The sequence below is a fragment of the Brachionichthys hirsutus genome, unplaced genomic scaffold (genome assembly GCF_040956055.1).
Source record: "Brachionichthys hirsutus isolate HB-005 unplaced genomic scaffold, CSIRO-AGI_Bhir_v1 contig_447, whole genome shotgun sequence".
Taxonomy (NCBI): Eukaryota; Metazoa; Chordata; class Actinopteri; order Lophiiformes; family Brachionichthyidae; genus Brachionichthys; species Brachionichthys hirsutus.
This window is the reverse complement of record NW_027180398.1, coordinates 155,348-167,115: the sequence shown is the minus strand read 5'-3', so window position 1 is coordinate 167,115 and position 11,768 is coordinate 155,348. Positions and strand designations below refer to the sequence as shown.

General features: G+C 51.1%; 1 pseudogene; it reads left to right on the top strand.

Moving 5' to 3' along the window:
* The first annotated feature begins 4,881 nt into the window (after nt 1-4,881).
* On the top strand, nt 4,882-11,768 carry LOC137914632 (BLOC-2 complex member HPS3-like; annotated as a pseudogene).

Sequence of the window (11,768 nt, the reverse complement as noted above, 5' to 3'; positions counted from 1 at the left end):
ATAAAATAATTCTGTCCCGGACTCTTGAACATTTCGTAACTGATAACTTGCACTGTTCTCTTTGCACTGCGCGATTACGCTAGTTTTACTGCTGCTAATATAATATAATAATATATCTGTGTATCCACTCTTGCTGCTGCTGTTTTGTGATGTGTCTGTACTTCTATGTTTTTTGTGTATTCGTCATTACTGTTACATGTAGCACGACTTCACCGAGAAACATTCCTAGTCTGTGAACCTTCACTGACAATGGCAATAAACACCTGGTTCTGATTCTGATTCTGTTTCTGTTACTGTTCCTGCCCCCCTGAAAGGTGTATTTTTAGGGCCGTTTTGAATGAGGCCAAAGAGGTGCATGTTTTGAGGGCAGGAGTCACAGTTCCACCCTTGGGGGAACACGGCCCAAATAGGTAATCTCTTCTTTGCTCGAGATTACTGTATTATTGACTGTGACCTTGAGGCGTTTTTACGAGCTGCTACCCGAAATTAATGCATTTCTTCATTCAAAAGACAAAACGGTCCCAGAGCTGATCGACCCAGAGTGGAAATGGCACCTCACATTTTTAACAGACATGACAGAAATGCTGAACAGCCTTAACCTGCAGCTACAAGGCCAGGGGAAACTCATTTGCAACATGTATTCCCACATAAAAGCATTCGAGGTGAAACTGGTGCGGCTTTTGGAACAAGTGAAAAAGCACAACTTCATCCATCTCCCTGTCACACAGAGCTTCTCTGCAGATAACCCAGCCGTCCCGTTCCCAGCTGAAAGGTGTGTGCGAGCACTGGAAATGCTGAAGGAGGAGTTTGGTGTGCGATTCCGTGAACTTCATGTTAATGCAAAAGAAATCCGTCTTTTCCAGAAACCCTTTGTTGCCGATATTGATGAAGCCCAGCCTTCTTATCAGTTTGAGTTAGCCGAGTTACAGAACTGTGATGTTCTCAAAGACGCATTTAATCCCAACAGTCTCATTGACTTCTATGCTGTCCTCCCAAATGACACGTACCCTAACGTAAAGAAACACGCTATGAAACAATCTATTTAGATTAGTGCCTGACTGTTAAACGTGTATAAAGTGTGGTGAGGGGTTTTAGAGCCTTAAAACATTTATGTACATGTATAATAATTGTAAAATAATAAAGATGACTACATTCTGGATTTCACTTATTGCGGGTTATTTTTAGAACGTAACCCCCCAAAATGAGGAACTACTGTATTATGATTGCTTGTTTTGTACCGTAACTGTCCAAAGCTGAATTTAGTGTTTTTACATCAGGCACCTTGGGCAGCTAAGGGGTCCTTGGAGAAATGAATGTTCCGTTATAAACAACGCCCGAGTTCGTTCTGTCTGCGTTTTTGAAGACGGTGGGTCGGAAACTAGCCGTTAACGATATTTTCCAAAACTGAAGAACCGGTTTATGGAATTTGGACATCTTGACCGGGATCCTCTTTACAAACCGGGATATATTTTAACGTTCAAAATTTACTGAACTGCGTGTGATGCGTCTTTAATGCCGCATCGCGTCATCACAGTTTAACCGGGCGATAGCTAGCTTAACTGGATAGCTGCTCTGTTAGCATTCATATTGAATTTGACATTGAACTTAGCCGTTAGCTTCGCGCTAACGCTATTAGCGTCTTTTTTTCCAATCATTCTTTGCACATTCGATTATATCAACTATACCATTGCACTGCTAAATATCTGGTATATCTCCGATTGGTTTATTTGATCAGAACTAGGTGTTATTTGCCCAACACTAAAACGAAGCCGAGATTCGTTCTGTCACTGACGTCATATCCGGGTCGATGTCTTTCAGTGGGATAAATGCTAGTCCGCTAAAATGCTAGTCACAAGAACGGTTCTTTGTTTTCAGTGGGATGACGCAATGTGTGTTTGTAACTTTTAAATATTTCATTGGGGTCGGATTTCTCTATTATCTATTATGTTTAAAAATCTCAATTTTGTGTCATGAACACTTTAAAGAACAAATTCTACTTTTAGGCTTTGAGATTATATTTAGACAAAAGACGATTCCTTATATAATAGGTTTAAAAGACAGTGATGTCATTAGTATTTCGTATTTTCCGGTTATATTGCATACATTTATGTATGTTTCTGCTTTCCATGACATTTATTTTTGCATTGGTATTCCTGTTCTTTAAATGATATTTGTAGTTTCTAGAGGAATAAAGGGAGGCGATTCTCCATTTCTATTGATTTTAAATTAACGGTACAATCAGGGAATCATTTGTTTTGTCTGCAGGTATTTCAGCTGAACAGGATGCCTTTTTAAAAAGCGACCAAAGATTGCCTGTAAAGAACCGAGTGAACAAAACGGAGTGAAGATCGATCATCAGCGAAGACTGCGAGATATCACCTGGAGACCCGGAATGAAATCACCCAGAATAAGTATGTATGTTTGTCCTCGCATGCTTGCTTCATCACAGCAGCGTCCAATTCCTTCAATCTGTCCTCCAGATTGTCCACAGCAACATGTCTGTAAGGAGGAGGAGGAGGAGGTTCCTGCTGATCAGCAGCTCTGGAAGGAGGAGATGAACTCCAGTATTGTCAAAGAGGAGCCAGAGCCTCCACGCGTGAAAGAGGAGCAGGAAGAAATCCCCACCAGTCAGGAGAGAGAGCGGCTTGGACTGAAGCAGGAGACTGGAACCTTCATGTTGAGTCCGACTCGTGGAGAAAAAGACCACAGCAAAGATCAGACTCTGTTCCTGAAAGCTGATGAAGATGCAGATGAAGAGTCTGGAGTTCTCATGCCAGTTATTACCTCTGTGGTAGGAGCAGCAGACATTGACCAGCTGCTGTTCTCGAACAGCTGTCATGCATCTGGAAGCCATGATAACAGAAGAGAAACAGGTCAAGAGGATGTTGAATGTGATCCCACACTTCAAACCCACAGCAAAAAGGATGGAAAAAGGAGACCATATGTTTGCACAACATGCAGCAAAGCTTTCACAAGAAATAGTGACTGTCTAAAACACATGAGAACCCACACAGGTGAGAAGCCTTATAATTGTAAAACATGTGGGAAACATTTTAGAGAAAGTGGTAAATTGACAGTCCACATGAGAACCCACACAGGTGAGAAGCATTAAATTAGATCAACGTGGGAATCATTTCAGAAGATCTGCCCACGCTATTTTCTTCTAAAAATAGCAAATTACTATTACTTTCAGATCTATTGAACATGCCAGATTGAAATATTTCTTCAGAGCTCAGTTGAAAATGTTTATTATCAGATTAAAGGGTTAAGTCCAAATGCCACCTCGGAATTACTTGTTGTTTCGTTTGACAAACAGTTCATAACTCAAAGGTTCTGATTATAGTCTGTCGACTTCCTCACATCTCAGCTTTGCTTCATTATTAATGGCATTTCTTTGGGTTTTAAAGTGCTGCTCAGACGCAAGAAGCAATCTGATGACGGCTCTTTTAAAGAAGCAACAAAATGATCATTTAGCTGCCGCCTTAAATGACATTAAACAGATAATATATGTCACTTTAACTGTAAAATTAAACCTAAACCCTCATAACGATCACATTTATTACCAAATAACTTTCTCGTGCTGGATTATTTCTGGTCGTTCCATCACAAGACTCAAGACTCCCATTATTTTGTTTGCCTGGACGTGCTTTTTAGAAGCAAAGAATATGAATGCACAAAAAACAAAGTAAAAAAAAAAGAGCAAATAAAGTGTTTAATTGAAGAAAAAGCACCTCTGATGTTAAAGAGAGCTAAAAATAATCTGTGGCGATAATTAGATTGTCCTGGATAAAAGTCGTTGTGACTCCAATCTTCAGAGGATCAGAGATCAGTTGGCGTTTTGCTAATACCCCATCAGCGCACTAGTTGCCCCCTGGGGCTGCTCAGAGTGCGTGTTGTTGCTGTTCACGCTGTGTTCATGTGTTCACCCGCCGGCTCAGCCGCTCTCTTCACCTTCAACGTCTGCTCCCTCGTTCATCACAATAGAAGCCGGAGTCAGAACCCGATGTTTTATTTTTGTTTATTTTTTGTAAACTTGTAAATAAAAAAATAATAAAAAAAACTTGTTGTGAACTGTGTATTTGGAGAATTCTCAGGGAAATTGGAAATTAAGGTGGAGCCAAACAAAGTCCACTCTGCCACCGTGCACACAGCTGGCCACGCCCACCCCTAATGGCGGGATGACGGCCTACTTTTAAAGTGGCAGCCCAGGCTTAGGGCGGAACCGTGACAGCGTGCTTCCGCTCTTTGATTTTTCACAGCAAAATGCCAGCCGTGCAAAATGCCCCTGCAACACAAGCTCTACTAACAGACGGCGACTGTCTGGTGCCGCAAAGAAAACGGAACATAAGATCCAGACACAAATGAACAAGTTACTTACAACAAAAAACACGACACACGACCTGGGCGCGCAAACCAGCTGCAGTCAGCACGGGCAAGGCGAGTAAAAAAAAAAAATGTTTTTTTTTTATTTATTTATTTCTGAGCACGAGCCATGTGCGATCATCAAAAGAGCCATAGGTTCCCGACCCCTGATCTAGGGGAAGGGGTACCTGGGAGGGGAGGGGGGGGGAGTGTTTTCATGACTGCATTTTTAACTTGGTGCAGAAAATATATATCAAATAAATCAAACTGTTATTTTAATACAACAGTTCAGATATAGCAGAGTGTTGTTTTAGAGTGAAATGAGAACCGAATCGACCCTAAATTAAGCGACATAAACTTTCCTTGGATCGATCCGTGGAAACTCCTGCCCTCGTGTGGAATGTCTCAGTAAGACGTGATCTTGTGCTAGAATTTGAACCAATGAAAATCCGCCAGTGGGCGGGACTTTAGCTGACAGAACGCTTCCTGTTTCACAGCGTCCGATCAATAAAACAACGGAAACAGCCGAGTAGGAGGAGAAACGGAATCGGTCTGCTGGTATGTTGTCTTAAATAAATGTTTATTCTCTGATTAGATCGATTAGATCGATTAGATCGATTAGATAGAGCCATTGGAATCGCAAATTCTTCCATCTGAACTGGAATGAATCGCGCTGCCGTCGCTCACAAGACCTGCATGTGATATCGATTAGTGCGTCGCTGCGCCGCCAGCAGGATGGGGCGCAGACATGTTTGAATAATAATAATAATAATAATAACAATAATAATAACAATAATAATAATAACAATAATAATAATAATAATAATAATAATAATAACAATAATAATAACAATAATAATAATAATAATAATAATAATAACAATAATAATAACAATAATAATAATAATAACACTGACTGCGGGTTTTAGTGATTCTGTAAAAGTTTAACTGACATTAAGGGAAGTTCATTCAAATCAATAATCGATTATCTGTAAGGGCAGCGTTGTTCTTCCTGCTCAGTGAACACTTTTCATGTCATTTGGGAAAACCCAAATATGTTAATGACGTCATCAGCCCTGCTGGGTGAAGCTGAAGGGTCCTGCCTGAACATGGTGCACGTGTACAACTGCCACCCGTTCTCCTCACAGCACATCGTGCAGGTGAGTGGAAGGTGCTGATTCAGACCATGCCCCCCCCCCCCCCCCATCGAGTCTTACCCCCCCCCCCCCCCCCCTGCGGTTCAGGTGGAGCAGGAGCCTGGGCTCGTCTGCTGTGGAGGCGGGGCGCTGTTCGTCGTGGCAACCGGAGGATGCAAGGTCATCTTATTCTGAAACGTACCGTTGCCGCGGCGACCCTGTTGTGACGCGATGTGTCGGACTCTCGAAGGTGGAGGCCTACGACCTGGAGCAGGGGAGCTGCCCGCTCATCTGCCGCTTCGCCACCATGGGCGCCGTGGCGAGCATTCAGCACAGCAAGATGGGTCAGAATGAGCACAAATCGCATCAACACAGGTCATCACCTGGGTAACGCCCCCCCCCCCCATCCAGGAGATTACCTCGTCACCATCGAGGAGAAGAACAGCGCCACCTACCTGAGGGTTTACACTAACTGGCGCCACCAGGTACGCTTTCTCCCGTTTACGTGACGTCATCTGGGATCGCTTAGACATGTCTGCCTGGCTTTCTGTTCAGGCAGAGGAGCGGGCCCGGGTCGGGGTGCGCTTGTTAGGCCACCTGCTGCGGGGCGGGTCCATGCGGGGCGGAGCCCAGATGGAGATCATCGAGATCCCTCTGTCGGAGCGCCCCGTCGCCGTGGCGTGCTGCGCCGTCACGGGAGACCTTCTGGTCGGGTGTGGCAACACCCTGGTTCTGTTTACTCTGAGGAGACAGAACCAGAACAGCCTGGTAAGGACCCAGAGCGCCGACCAGAACCAGCACAGCCTGGTAAGGACCCAGGGCGCCGACCAGAACCAGCACAGCCTGGTAAGGACCCAGAGCGCCGACCAGAACCAGCACAGCCTGGTAAGGACCCAGAGCTCCGACCAGAACCAGAACAGCCTGGTAAGGACCCAGGGCGCCGACCCGCGGCCTCAGCTTGAAACGACCAAATGTTTCTTTCTCCTAAACCCAGCAGATCCTCCAGGGCGCCGGGCCCGGCGCTCACCAGAACCCCGGTCCGAGTCAGACCGTCTCCATCCTGGATTTCGAACCAGAACCAGAACAGCCTGGTAAGGACCCAGGGCGCCGACCCGCGGCCTCAGCTTGAAACGACCAAATGTTTCTTTCTCCTAAACCCAGCAGATCCTCCAGGGCGCCGGGCCCGGCGCTCACCAGAACCCCGGTCCGAGTCAGACCGTCTCCATCCTGGATTTCGAACGCTCGGTTATCCTGCATCTGTCAGAGCTCACGCCGAAGCAGGTACTTCCTATTTGCTGTCTGACGGCTGAAATTGAAAGCCCGTCGTCATCCCTCTGCGTCCTCCGCCCACCAGGTGGCGCTGTGTGACAGCTACGTGGCCATGCAGACGGAGCTGGAGGTGCTGGTTCTTAAACTCGAGGCGTCATCCGAGCCCGAAGTCCAGGAAGAATCGCCCGACACAAATCAAGGTTGGTCTCAAACCACCTTCGTCGGATCCCGGTTTCTATTGGACGCTGCGACAGTTTCACCTCCTGTGCGTGTGTGCGTGTGTGTGTGTGCGTGTGTGTGTGCGTGCGCGCGTGTGTGTGTGTGCGTGCGTGCGCGGCGCATCATGTAGACGACCAGCCTGATTTCCTGGTCCTCCCGCGGCACCAGGAGTTGCTCGGGGATCGAGCTAAAGACTGCGGCGTCCACGTGAGCGTTGAGAGGACCGGGCTGGAGGACGGGGGACGGTCCTCGGTGTCTTACGTCCTCTTTAGGTGCGTCCACGCCAGCGAGACGTCCTCCTCCTCGTGGCGAGCCTCCTTTTCTCAGCCCAGCTGTTTTCTCTTCCGTCCTGCAGGAGTTTGACCCCGGACTCGTCCCCGGGCGGCGTTGCCGAGGAGATTCTGCTCCAGTCCCTTCAGCTTCGTCCGCTCTTCACCCGTCAGTAGCGGCGCTAACGCTAACGCTAACCTTTGATGCCTCTAATGTCTTCTCCAGCTTCGCTGTTTGCAGGACGTTACGATCCTTACTGCTGACTAGCAGCGTTGCACGTGAACGATTGAACCGACGCGGCGGCTGCTTGTCTCCCCCCCCCCCCCTCCCCACCCCCCCCAGGACACCAGTCGGCACCCCCGGACGGCCCGGCCTGCGTCTTCTGCTTCTTCTCCCTGCCCTCCTCCGGTTATCTGTACAGCCTGAAGGGTTGTGTCGAGCGCCTGTCGGTCTATCAGTACCCAGAGCGGGTGCTGGCGGCGGCGTTGACCGACCAGCTTCTGCACGTCATCACCAGGTAGGCGCGCGTTCTGTCCTCCGTCCAGCAGGGGGAGCGACGCGGCGTAGCCCGCAGCCTTCTGTTTTAATCACGCCGCTTTTACGCGGGCTTTCTGGTAAAGAGTCACGCTTTGTGCAACGCCTCTGAACGCCGCCGGCATGCGTGCGTGTGCGTGTGTGCGTGTGTGTGTGTGTGCGTGTGTGTGTGTGTGTGTGTGTGTGTGCGTGTGTGTGTGAGTGTGTGTGGCAGGAGTGCGTTGCAGTGCTTCACGGTGCGCTGCGCCGCCGTAGCAGCCAGGATGGACGACCCGTACATCGACACCACCGTGAAGGTACGAGCCTCGCCGCGCGGCGCCGTCTTCCTTTCGCCCACTTGCTCGCCGCTTCCCCCTTTGACCGACGCCGTGTTCTGGCTGAAGGCCTGCCCCCCCTGCAGCCTGGAGGCGTGTGCGCTCAGGATGCAGCTGTTCATCGGCCTGCGCTCGGTGTGTGTCGACGGCCGCCGCGTCGTCCTGCTGTCCACCGCCAACATGGAGGCACCGGAGGAAAGTGGGCGCACGCCACAGCGCAGGAGCCTGTAAGCAACATCACAGGAGGGGGCGGGGCTACACACATTTACACACCTGCTCACTGTGTGTGTGTGTGTCGTTATTTTAGTGAGTTCAGAGAGCACAATGTGCTGACTGGCATTTTCCAGGCGGTGGGAATCGATCCCACAACCACACCGGCTCTGGGGAGCCTTCTATCACGCCCCCTCCTGTAAGACAAACCCTAAGCCCCGCCCCCCCCCCCCTCCAATTGTCTGTCGCCTCTTCAAGGCCAAGCTGCAACACCAGGACACTAAACAAAATAAAAACACACAGAAAGGTTTTCTGGCTTGTGATTGGCTCTCCCTGCCTTCACTGCGTGGATGTACAGCTTGGTCTGAAAGGGAAACTCGCCCGACAGTAACCTGCCTGATCCCTCGGTGTGTGTGTGTGTGTGTGTGTGTGCGTGTGCGTGTGTAATAATCTAACTTTGTGTGCATTTTAAATGATGTATCTGCTCCTCCCTTCTTCTGATCGCACTTCCTGCTTCCCTTTTGCCATCAGGAGCAGGAAGTGGGCGAGCCCCCCCCCCAGAGGAAGCAGCGCAGCGGGACACGGATGGAACCTCTACGTGATCGGCACCGTCCCGCCCCTCACGCTTTACAGAGAGCTGGTAACGCTCTGCACGCTCTTTAGCGTCTTCGTTTATGACTCTTATTATTTTCTCGTGGCTGTCTTCGGGGGGGCCTCAGGTTGAATACAGCCGGCGGTACGTGGCGACGACCCCCCAGGCCCAAAGCCTCCGACACCTCCTCAGTGAAGCGCACCTCCTCCTCCGCGCCGCCGCGCTCCAGCAGCAGAACCGGGAGGGCGGAGCGGCCGAGGGGACGGCCGGCGGCCGGGAGCTGGACGACGCCTTCAGACAGAACTGTGCTCAGCTGGGAGACAGTTTCAGCAGGTCAGAGGTCACATCAGGATCCCAATCCTCTTTGATGTGAAGCGACTGAAAGGCTGATTCTGCTCTCAGGGCGTGTCAGAAGGACTGCCACCTCGCTCTGCCGTATTACAGGATGTCCGGCCTGTCCGTCGAGGAGGTCGTCTCCAGGAACCGCCCACTTCCCAGCAGCCCTCGCTCCCACGGCCCCGGCTTCCTGTTCTACCTGAAGCACCACCTGCTGGAGGAAACGGCGCCGAGGCTGAGTCAGGTGACGCACCAACCGCGTGGACAGAAGCAATCTGAAGCCAGAGACCAATCAGAGAGAACGATCTCGTTTCCAGGAAGCAGCCGACGAGGTCGATCTTCAGCCAATCGGAGCCCTCGCAGCTGGTCGGGGTGTGTGTCGGCCCCGCCATGGCGAACATGAGTCCTGCCCGGACGCTGCAGGCCTTACGGCGTGCGGAGGCTACAGCTGGCGTGTCTGTGGCGCGGACCATCGCCATGGCAACCATGATGCTGCTCCTGGACGAGCTGCCGCAGTTCACACAGCTGATGGAAAGACACGCGGAGGTTAGATTAGCGTGTGTGTGTGTGTGTGTGCGTGTGTGCGTGTGTGTGTGTGTGTGTGTGCGTGTGTGTGTGTGTGTGTGTGTGTGTGTGTGTGTGCGAGTGTGTGTGCGTGTGTGTGTGTGTGCGTGCGTGTGTGTGTGTGTGTGTGCGTGTGTGTGTGTGTGTGTGTGTGTGTGTGAGTGTGTGTGTGTGTGTGTGTGTGTGTGTGTGTGTGCGTGTGTGTGTGTGTGTGTTCAGATGCTGCTGGTGTACGGCTTCATGGAGGAGCCGAGGCTGTTGCTGCACGGCGGCGGCGGCGGCGGAGGCCAACACGGACACGCCCGTCCCACGGCGCTGGCTCGCCAGCTGGTTAACTCCCAACCCGGGCTGCTGGTGGCCGCCATGGTGGCGTTACACGCCAGCGGCGGCGTCCAGCTGCAACAAGCCGATCACGTGTTCAAGGTGTGCGATTCACAAACCCGCTGGCGGTCCCACGGCCAGCGGGCGCCGGGTCTGAGAGCGTTCCCGTCGTGTGTGTGCGTGTGTGTGCATGTGTGTGTGTGTGCGTGCGTGCGTGTAGGCGCTGGGCTGCGAGCGCTGCCTCCAGGTGGATTTCTGGGAGGCGATACTCATGGCCTCCTCACAGGAAGATGTCGTTCAGGAACTTCTGTTCAGGGTGGCGTCCGTCTACATCGACCGGCTGACGGACGCGCGCCCGGACCCTCCGCGGGGGCGCGGCCCGCTGAAGAGCGCCGACGATCTGGTAGCTGAACGGTTTGATTTAGCGCCCTCGCCCCCTCTGTCGGCCATGTTGAGACGTTTGTGTGCGTTTCAGATCAACTCGTGCTGCCATTACGGCGCTCTTTACCCGTGGCTGACTGTTCTCAATCCCGCTCGCACGTCCAACGCCCAACACCAGGAGGCGCCACACAAACTCCAGGTCTGTACAAACATGGAGGAAGGGCGATACAAAGACGTGCTAAAGAAGCTCTGGAAATGAGCGGGGACGTTTTCGTGACGTCTCTGTCCGCGTCTCCAGTCCCTGCTGTGTGGACCGTCCCTGTCTGTGGGCGCCGTCTCGCCCCTGCTGGACGGCCTGCCGGAGGAGACCTCCTGGGGGTTCAGCCTGCACCTGCTCCGCGCCACCAGAAGAGGGCAGTACGACAGCTGCATTGAAAAGCTGCTGGACCGATGTCCTCAGGCCATCGTCGCCTACGGCAACCATCATTTCCAAGATGAAGACAAGGTCAGCGACGGCGTCCCGCCCCCGCGCCGTGGACCTTCTCACGCTGCATCGCCCCCCCCCCCTTGTCTCACCTGTGCAGGTGTTGTGGTGGACGAAGCTGCTCCCTGAGCTCTGCAACAGGACGAGAGCGGCAGCGGATAACGGCATCCTATTGGCTGCTCTCAAAGGTAGACGTGACCCTCTGTGTTTAAACCCCGCCCCCCGATTTTAAACGCTCGTGGATTTTTTTTTTCCAGCCTCGTCCCGATAGAGACGGTGGTTGTGGTTCCCATGGAGATGAGCCCAGCCGAGTTCCTTGAGCTGATCCCGGATGACGGCGCCGCCTCGTACTTCCTGCCTCACCTGTTGACATGTTGCCAGAGACACCTGCTGACCTGAAGCAGAGGAACCGCTGCCCCGGATCAATCGATCGGCTCACCGATCGGCTCCGAAGGACCTGAACGGACGTCGCTGAGATTGTTGAAAAGTGTCCAATAAGAGTTTTAAAATAAGCGAACTGTGAAAGTAGAATATCTGACAGCGGGACGGTCCGTAGCATCCGTCTTTCATCCAGTGAGCTCAGTATTGATCATATCACTCGTGGTTTCCATGACAACCCGATACTGTTGTTCTACAAAATGACCGAGATGACAAACAATGATTTTAGATTGTGATTGGATTTTCTCTGCTCGCAGGAACTTGACGTTACCTGAACAATTCAGTTTTGGTTGTCTGTAAACAGGATTAAATTATTTCACTCTTAAATCTATTTAGTA